Source organism: Pteropus alecto, unplaced genomic scaffold (genome assembly GCF_000325575.1).
Source record: "Pteropus alecto unplaced genomic scaffold, ASM32557v1 scaffold177, whole genome shotgun sequence".
In the NCBI taxonomy this organism is placed as follows: Eukaryota; Metazoa; Chordata; class Mammalia; order Chiroptera; family Pteropodidae; genus Pteropus; species Pteropus alecto.
The window spans coordinates 6976642-6985838 of record NW_006442207.1 but is presented as its reverse complement, the minus strand read 5'-3'; the positions used below and the strand labels follow the sequence as shown (position 1 = coordinate 6985838).

The following is a 9197-nucleotide window of genomic DNA, read 5'->3' as shown; positions in this document are numbered from 1 at the left end:
AGTCTTAGGAAAGGAGCAGATACTAAGGCCGCTCTCATGGCCCAGAGCAGCAGGGACATGCCACTGCAGCCAGATATCACAGTAAATGGGGTTCCAACTCCCCAGCACTTAGGGATCCAAGGCTCAGGCCTCAGGCAGGAGCATCCCACTAGAATTAGCTGGGCTTTGGCTTTGGTTCCCACACCCACTGCCAGGAGGGTGTGTGTGTGTGTGTGTGTGTGTGTGTGTGTGTGTGTGTGTGTGTTTTGCCTTTGGACCTCAGTAGTAGGAGGTAATGTGTGTGTGTGTGTGTGTGTGTATTTGTTTTGCCTTTGGACCTCAGTAGTAGGAGGTCGGGTACTCCCTTCCTCCAAGCCCACACGCAAGGTAGGACAAGTCCTGCACACTGTCAGGGGAACTTTGGATCCTGGATAGCCAAAAACTCAATGTCCAGGACATGCCTTGACATCTCAGAGCCTTTGTAAAATAGAGATGCTAATGTCCACCTTGCAGGATTGTTATGAGGATTTAAAAAAAAAAAAGTCAAGTGCTGGCACAGTGCCAGACACCCAGTAAATTCTCAGTAAATGTTAGTTTACCATTAGTGTTGTTCTAATTATTATTTTTATTACTATTATTAGCTACTTTCTTTTAAAATAAAATACAAGTAGTATTTTAAATATAAAACAAATTTTTATATATGGTCATATATGGCATTTAAAGTAATATATGCCATAGATAGAAAAGTTGAAAAATAGTGAAAAGTTGAAAGAAGAAAAAGAAATCACCTGCCACTCACAGAAAACCACTGTAAACATTTTCAGTTTCTTGCCAATCTGTTTACTATATGTTGGTTTTGGTTCTTGCATTCTTTGTTCCTTTTTTTTCTCTTAAACATCTGTGACCATCTTGTCTGTACAGTTGTGAATCTGACCTTATAGCATTTACACTTCCTTATGTTATTAAGGACTCTTTGTAATGGTCATTCTCAAGAGCTACGAAATACCCTGTGGAGTGGATAGAACCATCCTCCAACGGTTGTTTCCACTGCTTGGGAGAGGACAGAGGACAGGGAGTGGTACGCATTTGTAAATTATGAGTGTTTTTTCAAAAAAAACACTTCTGATTCTGGAATGCTTCTTTGAAATCCCGATTGATGCTTAATTGACAACAATTAAGCACTTTGTTCCAAGGAAATTCAAGAGGCTGTTTCCTAAAATTCCCACACATCTGATGCAGGGCAAGGGGCATGGCCCTCCTGGTTGCACACCACCTCACTGTATTTTGATGGGACACTTTCACTGCCACCAAGAGTATGAGAGTCTCATAGTCCCACGGTCACCCTGACGCCGCTGGCCTGCCCACTGCTTTCTCACGTTTCCAATATGTTCAAATCACTGATTAGACTTGGGATAGTTTATTCTGCCCGTGAAATTTCCCGCCATTAGTGTAGTGGAAAGTGCCCTGGCTCTGCCTCTTGCCTCCTTAGGACTTGGGGCGATTTTCTTACATCTCTCAACTCTTCTGGAAAATAAAAGGAATCATATATAAATTCTCTTAGTAAGTTGTCTTGGATAGTTTCATATTCTCTTTTTCCTTACTCCTTACCCCAGCCCGTGACCGGCTTCCCCCACTTGCGGGTCCCAGCCGGGGTTCCAGGAAGTGGCTCATGCCTGAGGGGGGCGGGGCGGGGAAGGGCAGCTGGGGGTCACGTGATCAAGCTCCCCACCAGTGGGTGACTAAAATGCCAGTGATGCTAATTATTTGGACTTCCTGGGCAGGGCCATGCACCCTGTGGTAGCGGGGCTTTGGAAGCAACAATAATTAATATTTTGCCGAATGCGATTCTGATCGCCCCTCCGCTGAACAAAGGGTCCCACCCTGAGCTGGGAGCCCCGTGGGAACTGCCCCAGCTGCATTCCCCGTGGAAGTGATTGTGCAATGGGCACCCGCGGGCTCAGAGGGTGGGGCGGGCTGGCAGAGGATGTGCCCCAGCCTGACCAGCTTAGATAGACAGGAGAGGCGGAGCATTAACCTTTACCTTGAAGTGTCCTGGGCCGGACGCCCACGTGGTCCTGAGCCCACCCTGGGCCTGCCCAGGGCTCCCCATTGGGTGGCCAGGCTCTGTCCCCTCCACGGGTGTGGGAGTGAGGTGAGCAGACGCGGTATCTGGGGAGGGCAAAGGGAAATGAAATCGTTCTTTCCCCTGTCGCCCACACCTCCCCGCCCTTCCGAAGAATCATTAGAACCTGAAAGAAGCAGAAGGCTCAGAGGTCTTCATGTCCAACTCTCTCATTCCACGCGGAAGGAAACTGAGGCTCAAGGAGAAGTGAATGGCTCTTCTTCAAGTTTCTATGAGAAACGACCAAAGAGGAGAGCGCAGGGAGCTTTTGAAAGCACTCTCCATGCCATTGCTTATGATGCCATTTCAATTACTGAGAAAGGCTCTCTGACCCCCAAATTCTCCTCCTACTCCTCAGCTCCTGAAATTCCACTTCCCTTCCCTTACTTTAAAGCCTTGATGCCAACTAAAAGTTAAGCTTCCTCCTGCAGGGATCACGCCCGGTGTGAGTAAGAAGTCATTTCTGTTCCTTTTTCTGAGAGCAGGTGGGAGGGATGGAGGGAGAGAAGGAAGACATAAAACCTCAGTGCGGCAGTCCTCACACGGCTTTCAGAGTACGTTTCGTGTTTTTGGTTTGCAAGGTACTTGCAATGGCAATCTCCAGTCACCTCTGCAACAATGCGATGAGGCGAGAGAACCCTTAACTGTTATTTGTATTTATCAGGGGAAGGAATGGAGGCTCTGGAAAGTTAAGTGACTTGCCCATGCAGTTAGTAAGTGCCCAGGTGGGTTCGAAATCACGGCACTCAGCTGCTCCCCACAGCCCAGTCAGTACAAGGGTATGATGTTAGGACTTCTGTTGACTGGTTGATAGAAAAGTAGGAAAACAAGTCCTGGAGTTCAGGATTTGCGAGAGCTCGGAGTCATGCAGTACGGAATGCTTGCCTTCTCATTCGAGCTCCACTGTAGCCCTAGGTTAGTATCATCGCATTTTCCAGAGGGAAGGCCTAAGGCCCAGAGAGTGAATCCATGCAACTGTGGGCACCTCCAGGGCAAGGAACTGGGTCATGTCTATCTTCTCATATTTGATCCATAACTTTATCCGTGAATGTCTGTTGAGCGTGTACAGAAAGAATTCTGTAAGATCATCCACTATGCTCTGTGTGTTGCACAGATGAGAAAACCGAGGTCTGCAGGGTTAAGGAATGTGCCTGGACACATAGTTGGTGGCAGAGCTTGGACCTCAGAGCTCTCAATTCCTAGTCTGGTGTCCTTTCCACTTCGTTCCTTCATCCCTTCATTTGTCCAACTATGGGAACGGAGCCCACACTTCTCCAGAAACTATGCTGGGCTCTAGGAATACAAACAGGGCGGGGGATAGTGTCAGGAGAGTGAGGTGTTTGCTTTGGGTACAAAAACCTAAGAGGGATAGCGGGGACGGCAACAAAAAAACTCAGTGACCAAGATAAATAAAACTTTATTACAATATTTTAACAAAATTAAATCAGCAAACCATAGGCCTACAGCCGCTTTTTTGTAAATAAGTTTTAGTCAGACTTTTTTTTGTAAATAAGTTTTAGTAAGACTAAGTCCCAGTTCCTGTTTTGAGGACCCCACAGTTTCTTTGGGGAAGAAAAGCCCAAATTAAGTATTTATTTAATTGTCCATGAGTGTCCTCAGGCAGCAAGCAAGGAGTAAAGGGGGGAATGTTCAAGACAGGAAAGGAAATGCACAGAAATCCAGCTGTATGACACTGCTGTGGGTTTATTGGGGGAAATGAGTGCAAAGTTTGTTGATATAGGAGACACAAGGTCAGGAGCCAGGGGAAAGAGGGGTGGTGAGTGACCAGGTCTCAAAAATCATGGGGACAGATGGGGGATAATGCAGAGCCCACCAAGCCGAGAATGTCCCTTAAAGATTTTGGACTTTCTACCATGGATCTGGTGAACTACCCTCAGGCTGACACTGAAATGGGGGGAAATCAGACACAAACCAGAGAGTCTGTTGTCAGAACTACGTTTAAAACCACAATGGATGTGTTTGGCTGGTTGTCCCAGATGTACCTGTGGTATTTGCCCCCCTCCAGTGCTTGTCCCCCATCCTGATGCTGAGAGGACTTGGTGTTTGGGAAAGAGCGGAGTCCCAGGGTAGGTTTAATCTAGGAGGACTTTCTAGAGAGAAAGTGGAGTTGAGGGCAGAATTTTAAAGGAATTGAGAAGATGGATGGAAGCATTCTGAATGACATGGCGTCTGAAAGATGGAACAATTTTGCTTATCTTCTATGAGAAGTAACTGCTCTCACATACATAAAATGGTTGGCATGTCACAAGGACCCAGTGAAAGATGGATGATGAAGAAGGAGGAGCGAGGAAGAGGAAAAGAAAGAGAGAAACGGGCTGAGAAGCAGGAGACCTTGGTTCTAGCCACAGCTGTACCTCTGGTTAGTTACGTGAGACTTTGCAGACATCACTGCCCCTCTCGATACCTATAGATTATTCAGGCTAAGATTTCCACCTCTGAGAGTCCCTGATCATAATAAACACAGAATAATAATAGCTATTGTTTATTACCACCTACCTCATACCAATCTCTCTCCGAAGTGATAAACATATATAGCCTTACATTTGAATTTCACAACAAACTTATTAGTGGTCTCCGTTATTATCCCCATTATGCTGATAAGGAAACAGAGTCTCAGAGAAATAAACTGTCCAAATGGCAGCTCTAGGTAAGTAGGGGCTCTGACTCTGGGAAGGCAGAGAGATGCTGCCTCCTGGAGGCTGTGTCCTCTACAGAGAAGCATTTTCCCACACTGGAATCAGAGTGGGCCATGGCTCCTGAAGACACCAAGGCTACAGGAAGCTGCTCTCCTTCCTTGTTTCACTGCCCAGTTTCTGTGGCAGCACCAACCCATAATTTGAACATCCCCCCACCCCGACCCATGCCTTCCCCTCAGCCCAGTGACTTTCCCTAAAAGCTGTGTCACTCTTAACAGATGACACTCAGGGAAAAGCTCTGTGGTTGAATCACAGTGACCACTTCCTGTTCCTTTCAGGGTCCCCTTCTCTAGGGCCCTCGCTCTGCCATGCCGTGTTTAGTAATAAAAGCCATGATATCTGTGACCCCTGGGCTGCTTGGAAAGCTTGGGCACTTCTTTTATGTCCTCATCCTACCAGGCCAAGGGCCACCAGCTCTTAACTTCAGCCCCATTCCACAAATCCTGCTAGGTAGAGCCCGGAGGAGACCTTGGATGTCCTGGGCTGTGTACGGAGGCAAAGAGACGATCCCCATCCCCTCAGACTGGTGATGTAAGGTTGATGGGGACAGGTGGGTGGATGTTCAAGCCTCAGCCATGAAGTAAGGGAGTAGTCACTGACCCTGTGGGCGCCTCGTGGGCACCCACTCAGGGGGGTATTGTTGTCTCCACGTACATGGGTCAGCACACAGAGTGGAAAGACAAATACAGACTGGGCTCTGTGTCTCAAGGGAAATCCCAGTTCTCTCCTAGTTGCCCAGAAAGGGTTTCCTGGAGGTTGACAAACTGAAACAAATGTTGAGTGTGAAAGCAGAGGAAGTCACCCGATATTTGAGGGGCTGTGCAGAGGAGGAGAGCAGAATCTGGGACCATCTGGACCATTTAGGATCTCGAGAAGTCTTAAGCCTCTAAAGATTATGGTATTTCTTGCCCAAGCCTTACCCTCATGGAGCATACAAAATGAAGCCATCTAAATCCTAAAAACACCCGTAAGGAAGTCCAATAAAGTTCTGATTTTTTCCCCATGATAACCACTTCGGTGCTTTTTTTCTTCTTTTTTCGATACTATCAATTATCAAAGTCCTTTGAAAAAAATTTTTATGCTTTCAAGTGCCTCCACTTTGCTCATTCTATCAGCTCTGTTTGGTCTGTCTGTTGGGTAGATTATCCTGTACTGGGAACAGTGGGTGGTGTCGCTGGACCACACATACCTCCTAATATAGGTTAGATCTCTCTAACCATTTGTGTTGTGTGAGTGCCCCAGGGAGGGAGTCCCTGAGCACTGATGTGTTCCCACCCCCACAAAGGCCAGAAGTCCCTATAATGGGGACTTTGAAGAGAAGAATTTCTTTTTCCACTGGGAATGCGAGACCTTGGAGGCCTCGGACCAGCTCTGCAACTACATCTAGAACACCATCCACTGCTACAAGATGGCCCCAGTAGTGGATGGGTCAGGACCAAATGGGCAGGATTACGGGGCATCAGTGCCGCCAATCCAAGCACTATGTTCAGTCCTGTTTACATGTACTCCCCCCATTGCTCTAATATGAGCTCCCTGAAAGTCACAACTGCTTTATTAGTTCTTATTTCCCTGGTCCTGGCCCCCAGTTGAATTAATTGCATGACTAGAGTCAGGCGAAAAGAGATGGCGTATTTCTTTTAGGTGGCATATCAGTGCACATTCTTTAGACGATAAATAAAATGCCTTCTGATTGTTTAGTGACTTTCCAAAAGGATGCACAGGAAACTGGCCATGGTTTTTGCCTCTGGAAAGGGAGACCAAGGGACTCAGGTCTGAGGATGGGAGGGAGAGTATTGGTCACCTAAAGTCATTTTTATCATGTGCATTTATTAGTTATATCAACTAAAATAAAAACGTTGGGTTTAAAAGTTTCCAAAATGCTTTCAGCACCTCGATTTAACAGTTGTAATTAAGTACTTGTGTGACACGCTTTAGAAGGGGCTCTTAACCATTTATTCAACTTTACAACTTTCAATTTTTGATTTCCACCACACTGAAATGTTTATATTCCAGTATAGAGCTCATTAAACACGTCAGGTTAAAAGTGAGCTTGTGATAAGGGCAGCGAGCACACTTTTCTCAAGAGAAGAATAAGAAAAATGAGTGTTTCATTTTGGGTACATCAATTGACAGTCACAAATATGACTAGAACTTCCTGGCAAAAGATTACCCTGTATTCACATTTTTTTGAAAAGAAGTGAATCAAAATAATTCTTAGTTGAAATCGGCTATTCCAGACAAGCCTTACACCAAGGGCGAACAAACTGCGAGATCCAGCTAAATTCGAAGTTCCCCACAGGCTTTTTCAAGGTCTACAGAGTGGACTTCACTGACACCAAGAAGTCTGCAATCATCCTTGAAAGAGAGAGGATTTCCAATTTCAGGACTAATGCTGGGCCATAGAGCCTCTTGCTGACTCCCCGGCAAAACCTACATTTCCTTCTGCCGTCTGTGTAAACCCAGAGTATCGCTGAAATTCTCTGGACCTCAGTTTCATCAACAGTTAATTAGAAAATTAAATTCCTACACTTTGTTCTGTATTCTGACTATGATGCTAGTTACATGAATCTATAATGCAAAGAACTGCATCCTAGAAGAAAAAAGTCAATTTTACTGTATAATAATTTAAAAACAATTTTTTTAAAATCCTGTGCTTTTAGTAAGAAACTCTTACATGGCATTCTTTTAACTGTTTATTCTCTCTGACATCCAGGACAAGATGTAGCTCATAGCAGACATTCAACAAGTTGTATATTTGTGGAGTGAATGAATGAACGAATATTGGAAAGAGCAGAATGCTGATCCCAGGCAGGCACTCAATATTGTTCATTTCTTTCACCTTCTGTTGAGTCATTTCAGATAACAGGACATAGTGTAGATAGATCTTCATAAAACACTAAGGGCTTGCTCAGTTCTCTGCCACTTGGGCAATGTTTGACCTAAGGGGAGAGAAAAGGCAGCTATTGGCAGGGAGAGTGACCTGGCTGATTTCCTATAGCTGTGGATACATTCTATATTGACCAGATGTCTTCTCCAGCCAAGGACCATGCTAAGTGGTATAGCTACCAAGTCCATTTAGACACATCCCTCTCCTTTCAACTTGGATGATGGAAACTGTGCATTTATCACAAGGCTCTGGGTTAACATATGCTGGAGGATCACTCAGCTTCTGATATTTACCGTTGCCTCAGCTTATTTTAAATGACCCACTGGGAGCTAGAGTGAAAGAGGCTGGACAGGAAACCAGACAGGGCAGCAAGAGCGTGCCGGCATGGACCCTGGGCCTTCATCCCCCAGTTCTCCCAGCCCTAATCACATCCGGAGGGACCAATTTATTCTAAGTAATCATCAAGAGTGGGAATAATGAAACAGGAAATGAATGTATTCGTTTATAAGGCAATTCCTTGAGTCTGGCAGCGGCAGTGTTATTCTTTCTCCTGAGGATAAGGCAAGCCCAGGCTACTATCCAAGCAGAAGTGTGCTCAGAACATAGAGAGCACAGAGGGACCTGGGAATTCTTTACAAGGAGGCAAGCAGTGTTTTAGAAAGAGGGTGGCCTTAGAGTCTTAAGCATTTGACTTTAAACATTGACCCCAGGACTTATTAACGGTGTGAACTTGGGCAAGTAACTTGAAGTCTCTGGGTCAATTTCCCTAGAAGTATAACGGATACAATAACATCTAACTCATACTGTTTCAAAGTGTAAAAGAGATAACATACGGAAAGATCTGGACACAAACTAGGTAGCACCAAGTGGTCACTTTTTAAAACTGTTTTTTTATAGAGAACTTTCATTTGCAAAGATAATATGTGCATTATTGACTATGGAAAATACTAATAAACCAAAAGGAAAAAATTAAAACCTCCCATAATTCCATCGTTCAGAAGGAACTGTTGGTAACATTATATTTGTCCTTCCAAGCTTTCTATGTATTATTATTTTTAAAAACAAAAATGAGATCCTACTTCCATGTGGTCTTAAAACCTGCTTCTTTCACTTATGAGTGAGTATTGACATTATCCCATGTCTTTAAACGATCTTCTACAGCATCGTATTTTTAAATGTCTGGCATAGTGTCCTAACATATGGCCATACCATCATTTATTTAACTAATTTCATACTGTTCAGCATTTTCACTATTATAAACAAAGCTGAAATGCACATCTTAGCCGCTGAACATCTTTTATTATTTCCCTATGACGAATTTCCTGAAGGAGAATTGTGGCTGATTCTGACAGACAGCCTTCCGAAACTTTTGTGCCCATCTACCAAGTCCAGCAACGTCAATTGTCTTGATGGCAGGTGAACCTCGTTTTCATCATTTTCTTCTCTCTATTAGTTATAGTCTGATCACTTTTTCTCCTCTGCTCTAGAAATA

At 44.7% G+C, this 9197-nt stretch overlaps 1 long non-coding RNA gene across 1 annotated transcript; it reads right to left on the bottom strand.

The window, feature by feature from the left end:
- Positions 1-812: 812 nt before the first annotated feature.
- LOC112470131 lies at positions 813-3081 on the bottom strand. Its single transcript, XR_003042853.1, has 3 exons — positions 2229-3081; positions 2021-2148; positions 813-1503 (listed from the first exon to the last, which is right to left on the bottom strand). It is a non-coding gene; the product is annotated as an uncharacterized LOC112470131 (long non-coding RNA).
- Positions 3082-9197: the final 6116 nt, after the last annotated feature.